Here is a 9896-nt window from a genome sequence, read left to right on the forward strand (position 1 = left end):
GTGGCCAGAAACGCTGCTGGATGGTACTGTGTTGGGTGGCTCGGTGCTGTGGGTGGCCAAAAACGGTGTTGTGGGTGGCGTCGGGGGTGGTGCATTGCTGGCTACTGGATGGTGTTGGGTGGTGTAGTGTTGACGAACGCAAAGGTAGTGCTAGATGGGGGCTGGGTGGTGCTGTCCGCGAGGAGGTCCTGGGAAGAAAGGTTCGGCGGCACTAGGAGGGGCTGCAAGAAGGTGGGTTCGCCGCCGGCCTTGAGACTCTAGTGCAGAGTGCCAGACTGAGAGAAGAGAGCGACTAGGTTACGTTTGGGAGTGGGGGGTTAGTTCACGTTTGGGGTATAGGGGGGTTGTGGGGTTGGTTTTTTTAGGGTTTTTTTTAGCATACCAGTTCGATTCGGTTCGGTTGGGATTTTTATTGTCAGAACTGAAAATCGAACCGAACCGTAATAAAAACAGCAAACCATATTTTTTCGGTTCAGTTGGTCGGTTTAGTTCGGTCCGGATCGATTTTGAATACCCCTAGAAGATACATTAGGTTCCATTTCGTTTTTGTATAGGATAAACCAAACAGATATTCGATGGCAGAGATACGATGGTGCAAATCTAGAGGGTTGCCATTGTTGTTTAGCCTTATAAAGTGTAAATTAAAAAATGTTACAATAAATTGGTCTTTAAGATTATGTATTTACATAAGAAAAAGTGTAGGAAACCAACTAGGGTCTCAGCCAACGATAATGTGAGCCGCTGGTGCGGGATTTAGAATTTCCACAGCTTGACCGGCAAGTGCATCGAATCATCCAAGTAATACCTCAGGTGAGTGAGGGTCGATTCCACGAGGACTGTCGGACTGAGCAAGCAATGATTTTCTTGTTGGACTTAGTCAGACAAACAATAAAGAGAGTTGTTGTTATTGTAAACGCATGAGAATAATAAGCAAATAAGTAAGAAAAGTAATAAATAGTTTGGTGTGTGATAAACTCCAATTTTGTGGTTTATCTTGTGTCGAATTTAATGGATTTTTATCAACTTTTCTCATATTTATTCAATGAAATAGCATGGTTTTGTGAATTTCTCCTAAATTGTGCTTAAGAGTGAAAATATACTTTTTAGGCCCTTAATTTGCTAAATTTAATTCTCTTTAATTCCATTCAATGCCTTGATGTGTTTGTTTAGTGATTTCAGATTTAGAAGGCGAAGATTGGATTGAAGAAGTGAAGAAAAAGCATGCAAAATGGAGTATTCATGAAGAAATGAGAATTTGGTAGAAATCATGGCCACGTGTATGCATGACTCACACGTACGCGTGAGGAAGGAAATTCGCCAGGTCACGCGTGACTCTTGTCACGTGACCTCATTAAAGGAGCACGCTGGGGGCAATTTTTGGACTTGATGGGGGCGATTTTTGGACTTTCTGGAGCCCAATCCAACTCATTTCTAAAGCTATTAGAGGCCAAAATCAAGAAGGATGAAGGGGGGAGCAATTAGGGTAGCTTAGATATCATGCTTTAGGTAGTTTTCTAGAGAGAGAATCTCCCTCTTCTCTCTAGAATTAGGATAGATTTAGGATAGATTTCTCTTAGGTTTAGAATTTAATTGTTGCTTTGATTTAGTTTCCTTGCAATTTTTTGTTCCTACATCTTTGATCTCTTAGTTTCCATTGTTAATTTTCTTTTTATGTTATTTTCATGTTCATGCACTATTGTTGGATTTGGATTTTCTTTAATGCAATTTTATGTTTTTATGTTATCAATGTTTAATTGAGTTGTTATTATTATTTTCTTACATTTGGTAGTAGTAGACTTTATTCTTATTGTAATTTGTTATGCTTTTCTTTGATTGCACACCAAGTGTTTGATAAAATTCGTGGTTTAGTTTTAGAGTAGATTTTGTGCATTCTTGACTTGGAAAGAGAAATTAGGTGATCTTGAGTCATTAATACCCAACTTATGTTGGTGATCTAGAGTTGTTAGTTAATATTGTTTCCATTGACGCTAATCTTTTTCTAATTCAATTAGTAAGTTGATTAGGACTTATGGATTGAGATTAACTAGTCTTATTTGATTTTCTCCCGATGTTGGAGATAACGAAATATGATCATCTCTTGATAATTATTATGTTATGATTAATGACTAGGATAGAAAACCTTGATTTTCAATCCTTGCCATGAATGCCTCTTTTTAGTATTTGTTATTTTTAGTTGTTTGATTTACTTTTATTGTCATTTAAATTTCTTGTTATTTAGATTGTAGTCTTCTCATATGCAAACCCCCTTGAACCTCATAACCAATAACACGCATACCTTACTGCAATTCTTTTGAGAGACGACCCGAGATCTAATACTCTCGGTATTTTTATTGGTTTGCACTTGTGACAAACAAATTAAACTTTGATTGAGGGTTGTTTGTTGGTTTAGATCTATACTTGCAACGAAGTGATTCTTTTATTGAGAAGAAAATTCTACACTAACAGTAACCTTCTTTTAGTGTGAAAACAATAAGAGAAAACAGTTAAAGTTTTGGAAATGTTTACTTTTTTCGGATTAAAATGTCTTACCAACTATTTCAACAATGAATGATTCATTCTATGGCAAACCATAAGTGTCTAAATCCTAATCTCCTAGCGATTTAGCCTCCTTTAGCCTTTATCAACCGCCACTCTCGTGGTCACTTAAGTTAGATTAGATGGTGAAGTTCAGAAAAATAGTTTATACCACGAAGGCCCTAATCACCCCAAACCAACTGAATAGATGTTGCTTATCCCCATCGGTTTCTGTAATTAGCTGTTTAAGAGGAATGTTTCCAAGCTGTAGTTCAAGCGAGATAACTCTCTCAAGAATCACAAGAACTCATGTAGAAAAGGGTCAGACTCTCGTTCCACCCAGTTCATAAGATTAAGAACGAAAATAATCTTTAGAATTGAATCAAACATATATTAAAATAGAAGAATAATAGTTCCAATCCATAGAAATAAACAGAGCTCCTAACCTTAACCAAGATGTTTAGTTGCTTATTCTTATAGAGAAAACAGGGTTCTAAAAAGTGCGGAAGGAAGCATATCCTAAACCTAAGTGATCTTTTCCTTTAAATACTAACCTAATTTGAAAAGAAAAAAAATAAATTAATAAATTCTAAACCTAAAAGATATTGGTTGTAAATAAAAATTATAAAAAGAAATTAAAATAAAATTAATAAGTGCTAAATCCTTGAGAGGTCTAAAGAAGTGTGAAACGGACTGCTGCTGGTGTTTAATGCCAGGAATAGGCGTTTAACGCCTTGGGGGGGGGGGGAGTGCACGTTGATGGCATGTGTCCTTTGCTGGCGTGAAACGCTGGTTGGGTGTTCAGCGCCCAGGAGGGATGCTGACAGCATTTTCCTTTTTATCTCAAAATTCCACCAAACTGCTCTGTATTTCACCTGAAATTATAAAAATACCAAAACAACTCAAAGTAACATCCAAAAGAAATTTTGCACTAAAATTATGAAAAACTACATGAAATCTAACTAAAAACAACTAAAAACTGCTAAGAAAAAGGGTATAAGATACTCACGCATCAGCTGCAACAAAAAATCTAGCAATAAAAAAAAATTCCACAACCTTACTGAAACCTAACTCTATTTTCTCTTTTACTATAAGTTATAATAAATTATAAAAACAAAAAAACTAACCGCATAACCCTCTTCTTTCTCTCCCACTCCCATTCACGCTGTTGCATCCCCCCCTTCGAACGCCGATAATTTTCAGTCACAACAAGAAGCTGCGTCTTCTCCTTCCGAAGATGACATCCACAACCCCTACAAAGGGAGTTACGGAGCACCGTCCCTGTACCGCGTAGGCCACCACCAAACCGCACCGTTACGCCGCCCTGACAAACCGTTTCGTTTTACTTCCCGTCTCACGAAGCAGTCGGGCCTTTCTCCTAAAAACACCATCGGCAACTCCAGTGGCAGTTAGACCATGAGGGAAGCTTCGGAGCGACGTCACTCTGCCATCGGCCCACTATAGACTGTCAATCAAACATCAGTCGGCTCCACCTCTGCACCCCATGTGCCGTGAGAAACGTTCAAAACCTCCTTCCTTGTCGATTGCAAGGGCTCCATAGACAAGTTAATGCTGCTTGTGTGCATTTTTTTCTTTAACTATTTTTTTAGATGTTTCTTTCTAAGTAAATAGTTGTTTCTTTTACAGGTTTTCAGATGTTTCTTTCCGAGTAAATGGATATTTCTTTTTATGTGGGTTACTGGATGTTTCTTTCTTAGATTTCGGGATGTTTCTTTCTTGGGTTTCAAGGGAAGGACGCGGCAGCGCGCAAGGGAGTTTGCCCTGGGGCGCTCAACAGGAATTGTAGACGAACACATGGCGTTGCAAGAAGAGGAAGAGGAAGAGGAAGAAGAGCAAGAAGAAAAAGAAGAATATGAAGAAAAAAACAACGAATGTGTGCAACGTAAATACTGGGGACGCGTTTTTGAAATTTATAAGTTTTTTAAAATCTAAAAAGTTGGCTCAAGTTGGATGGTACCCTAGTTGGTTACCTAGTGAAGTTGTTTATAAACACCTTAATAACAAAATACAACGTAATATCAATATAATTTTCTTTAACAACAATATAACAATATAATAAAAAAAATTAAAACTACAACAATAATATATATCTTTGCTCTCTATTAACTCTCCTCATAGAAAAGAAGTGAAGACTCTCAATCTAAATTCATATTTTTCATATATTTCACTTGGTACATATCATCCTTTATATAGGTGTGGATTTCTAATAAACTATTAATTCTTAACAACTAAGAACAAGTTGTAATGGAAGTGAAGAAGCCTGCAAAAGTTTAACTTGCTTTGCTATTTGATAAACATGTTTATATAATTGTGATAAACTCTAACCATAAATTTTGACTACCCTTCTTGTAATTTGACCAATTTGACTTTTTAAACTTGATATAACTTTTATAATCTTCTTGCTTTTCTCATAACATTAATGAATTTAATTTTTACTTCTTGGACACTTAAAAATAAGTTGTCATATTAATTTAGTAGACACCACTTGTTCATATCGATAACTTGTAGTATTACCTTTGAATATATTGAAATTTCTAGCAATCTTTAACAATTGTAATTCAACTTGAATTCTATAATTTATTTGTTGATAATTGATAAGCTTATTTTAATTTTCAATACTCTCCTTTAAATTAACCTTGACAAAAAACTTCTTTTTCGTCTCAATTTTTAAAGTGATAATATTAATTATCTCTTTCTTCTCATATGTTGATGCTTCAATCTTTTGGATAATAAAACATCTTTCAATTTCTAGTTCTTCTTTTCAAATGTTCTTCTAATTTTTTCATCTGAAATCTCTTTAACCTCTGCTTCAATAATAGAATCTACTATCTTTTTTTTATTCTGCTTACTTTGTTGTAATTGTTGTAGCTCAAAAAGTTGAGCTGATTTGATATTATGGTGAACCAAGCTATGACTATTGTTGAAAGGAGATTATGGCTATATGTACAATCAGAATAGAACTATGAAAGTCTCGAAAGTAGGAAAGAAAAAAAAGTTGGCTACAACAATTGCAACAGAAGTAGAATAAGAAAACAAATCGTAGATTCTATTATTGAAGTAGAGGTTGAAGGGATTTTAAATAAAAATATCACAAGAACATTTTTAAAGAAGAACTAGATATTGGAAGCTTTTCAATATGCAAAATATTATAAGCTTTTTCAATGTGAGAACTTCTCTTTAATAGATACAATGAGCCAACATGAGAATTGTAACACCTTAACTTTTAGCACCTCATGATCGTACTAAAAGTTCGAGCGCTACTTACCTCTATTCTTTTAATTTCATACTATATTTATTTAATATTGAGCCTTCGCGAATACAAACTGAAACTTTAACTAAGAAAAAATCCGAAAAGTCTATGCTCTGAACCACTTAATCACATAAGTATATATATAAACAGAGCATTATAAACATAGACTTATTTCAAGATTCTCAAATACAAGTCCTACCCCTCTGAAAAGAAAAATAATAAACAACGAGGGAAAAAATAAAACCTAAGACTGAACCAATATAGAAAATATGAATACGTATATATAAAACTCTGTGAACCGGTCACAACTCCTTTTCAAGAATTCCTGAACCTGTCGCTGAAACAGAAGATGTATAGGGGGGTGAGAACATCGTCCTCGCAGGTTCTTAGTAGGAAAAGGAAATGCCGAAAAAAAAAAAGAATAAAATGCGAATCCTTAACTTTAATCAATAAAATTATTGTTGTCAAACCTTTGAAAGTACTTCTTAATTTTAGCTTTATTAATTACTTTCCTTAAATTTCTGTACTCAAAACGAATCTCCATCCCAATATTAATTCTTAATCACCTCAATTCACAAATTAACAGCACCAGAGACCCAATTGGATGCACAAACAAGGCACAATAAGACAAACAGCACGATCACAGAGAATTTAATAAGTAAACACAACCAAATACAAATGTGCAAACAATATGATGCATGTCTATCCTAAGCAGGCCATGAGCTCATGTGTCGGTTGTCTACTCGCAACTCAACGTTACTCAGAGCGAACCCCAAATATGGTTTCTTTACTGGGTCAGTCAAGCATAGCGGTATCATCATGGGCGAATCCATGTTAGTTAGGATACCTTGGCATCATGGTTACTCGTGTCAGTTAGGCCAAATCACAGTAACATCTCTATGTGCATAACAGTAAGAAACGAGCTATCAGTTAGGCGAACATTCCCGCATTAGCAATCTTAGGCTATCAGTTAGGCAGACACTTCTGCATTAGCAATTTGGCACAAAGGCCCAATCAAACAAACAATTCTCAATTATCTTTTTCATTTCGACTATCAGTTAGGCAGGCATTCTCGCATTAGCAATCTTAGGCTATCAGTTAGGCGGGCGCTTCCGCATTAGCAATTTGGCAAAAAGGCCCAATCAAACAACCAATATTCAATTATCCTTTTCATTCATTACTTCTCATTTCTTCTCTTTTCATCATATCTCCGCATCACTGCTTAACTAAGTATACCTCTGCATCACCGCTTAACTTTAAATCTTTCTTAGTTATTATAATACTACTGATTTAAAAAGAAACACTTGGTTTTGAGGTAATCCAACCACAATTAAAACTTGTACTATTTCTTTTAAAATTCTGTTATTGTTTTAAGAAGATGCAGAAAAATAGCAGGGAGCAATTAGTTTGATAAATTCATTAAAAATCCAATTTTCACTCATTGCCCTTCAACATTTATGACCTCAAATAAGACTTTTCTAGCTTTCTAGCAAATCAAATTCTAGATTATTACCATGTCATATGAAAAAGTTATGAAGTTAGAAACACAGCCCTGCCTTTTAAAAATCCGTTTTCAAAATTCAATGAGCTACCCACACTCTTTTCAACATATCTAATTGGTTAAATAGGGTATTGGCATGAAATTTAAACTGAAGATTGTAGACACTGTTGATTTCAGCTCAAACACCTGCCAGAATTAAAAATTAAGTAGGTTGGAAGTTGGTGCTTCTACAGTAAAGAAACAGAATTTTCTGCAGAAACCATCAATCTTCAAAAATTTATTTCTCCCAAACTACTCATCAATAAATTTTGAAATTTTTGTGAGACGTTCAAAACACATTAAAATTTTCATGAAAAAATAGTTTCATTTAAAATTATGGTCTAAAATACTCCTAGAAATTGATTCATTCTACTGTCAATTATGCAAAAATTCTATCTTAAGCATTTTCAACAACATTACATGCCAAATTCCACTTTTAAACTTATAACTCTTCCAGAACCACACATTTAACCTTTCTTCAATTATTCAAAGTTGCTTTCTCTACCAACACAACCACAAGAACCCAGAATTAATAATTTACACGATTTCAAGTACTTAAACATAATCAAACCTTTACTTTTCTGCATTATGTCAAACATAGTTTCTATATGCACTTATCATCATTCAAACACATAATAAATCTTTAATCATCAACAGTCAAGCATATAATAAATCATTAATCCTCATTAGCAAGCACAGCCACAAAAATAACAATCTATCTATCCTATCCCTTACTTTCATAATTTATGAACTTATACGTCATTTAACCAAAGCATAAACATAACGTATTTCCAGCCGCAATTCAAACAATCAAGAAATCAAACACATATGCACCAAGGTCAATCAATTTTATAGTTACAAATCTAACTCAAGCTCATCTTTCAATCAGTCTAGACAAACATAGTTTATTTGAAATTACTCAATAAGCTTTTTGAGCATTCATAGATTAAGAACTTTTAATTTTAAAACGAACCCCTACCTCAATTAGTCGAACTCCAAAATTAAACCCAACAAACCCTCTTTTGTTTTGAATTCGCAGCAGCGGCGACACTCTAGTGTAATCGAGACAGCGACAATAGCATCAATTAGAACAACAACAACGCCAATCGCCTATGGCAGTGGTAGTAACGGCAACTCTGATGTAGAACCAAGGTAGACGCAGTAGTTTGTCTTCTCCAGCAGTGATTCTCATAGCAGCACCACAAGTTCTGTTGAATAGAGAAAGATAGGGTTTAGTCATGGTTGAGCGAAGTAGTAATAAAAAATGGCGACACCCACAACAGCAGCAGCTCCAGTGGCGTCTCCTTTCACTCTTGACAACGACGATGATGGCAGTAGCAGCGCGGTCTCCCTCTTCTCACGCTCTGCTTTTCTCTCTCGAGCTCTCCCTCCTCTGTTTTTCTTTCTTCTGTTTTGTGTATTTTTGATGACCCAGAAGTAGCAAGAAGAAATTATATATGGAAGAATGAGTGAAGGAGCATAGCCGACGGAGTGAGGGATGAGCGTCACTGGGAGTAAGTCATGGTGATGATGAGGAAGAAAAGAACGCGTGTCTTTAGTGAGGCTCAGAGTATAATTAGTGAGTGTGTAGCTAATTCTAAGGTTAGAAAAATACATACTAATAGTAAATTTTACAAAATCTTTAGATTAAAAATAATAAGTTAGAATTTAATTATGATACTAGAAATTATTTTGAGAACATATAAAATTTATTAACATACTAATAAATTTAAATATTTATTTTTAAGAATTGTAATAATTAAATTAATCATCTTTTATAAAATAAAAATTTAAAAATTCGAGTTGTTATAAAAATACTCTTAATTCTCATCACCTAGCTAACAAGAACTCTCTTGCTTGATGACTTATCTAACAAGAACATATTTTCACAAACTTTTGAAGTGATAATACTATTCTCATAAATTCTCCAACTCTTCATACATTAATGCTAGATTGACTAACTCTATAAACAAGCAATTATATAAAAACTCTTTTATATCTTACAAACTCTTAAACAATTAATGTTGGATTAAACAAACTCCAATACTAAATATAAGTAAAAAAAAAAAATCTCAATTAATTAACTCGAGGATCGCTCACTCAAATAAACACTTCAACAACAATATAACATAACTTCAATATAAAATTCTTCTAACAATTAGCAATATAATAAGAAGAATAACAAAACTACAACTATAATACATATTTTCACTCTCTATTAACTCTCTTAATAAAGAAGAAGTGAAGACTCTCAATCTAAATCCATATTCCTCGTATACTTCACTTAGAGAATAATAACATACGTACCCCTTTATATGGGCATGGATTACTAATAAATTATTAATTTTTAACAAATAAGAACAAGTTATAATGGAGATGAAGAAGCATGTAGAAATATAACTTACTTTGCTATTTGATAAGCGTGCTAATTAATTATGGAGAATAAGTTTAGTTTGACTATAATCTTCTAGCTCTGCTCTTATCAAAATATTAATGAATTCAATTTAAATTTCTCTTGGATACTTGGATATGAGTTATCATATTAATTTA

General features: G+C 34.1%; 1 long non-coding RNA gene across 1 annotated transcript; it reads right to left on the reverse strand.

Annotated features, from left to right (window-relative positions):
• Window positions 1–5960: 5960 nt before the first annotated feature.
• On the reverse strand, window positions 5961–9691 carry LOC140179491 (uncharacterized). Its single transcript, XR_011872973.1, has 2 exons — window positions 8326–9691; window positions 5961–6143 (listed from the first exon to the last, which is right to left on the reverse strand). It is a non-coding gene; the product is annotated as an uncharacterized lncRNA (long non-coding RNA).
• Window positions 9692–9896: the final 205 nt, after the last annotated feature.

Source organism: Arachis hypogaea, chromosome 15 (genome assembly GCF_003086295.3).
Source record: "Arachis hypogaea cultivar Tifrunner chromosome 15, arahy.Tifrunner.gnm2.J5K5, whole genome shotgun sequence".
Lineage (NCBI taxonomy): Eukaryota > Viridiplantae > Streptophyta > Magnoliopsida > Fabales > Fabaceae > Arachis > Arachis hypogaea.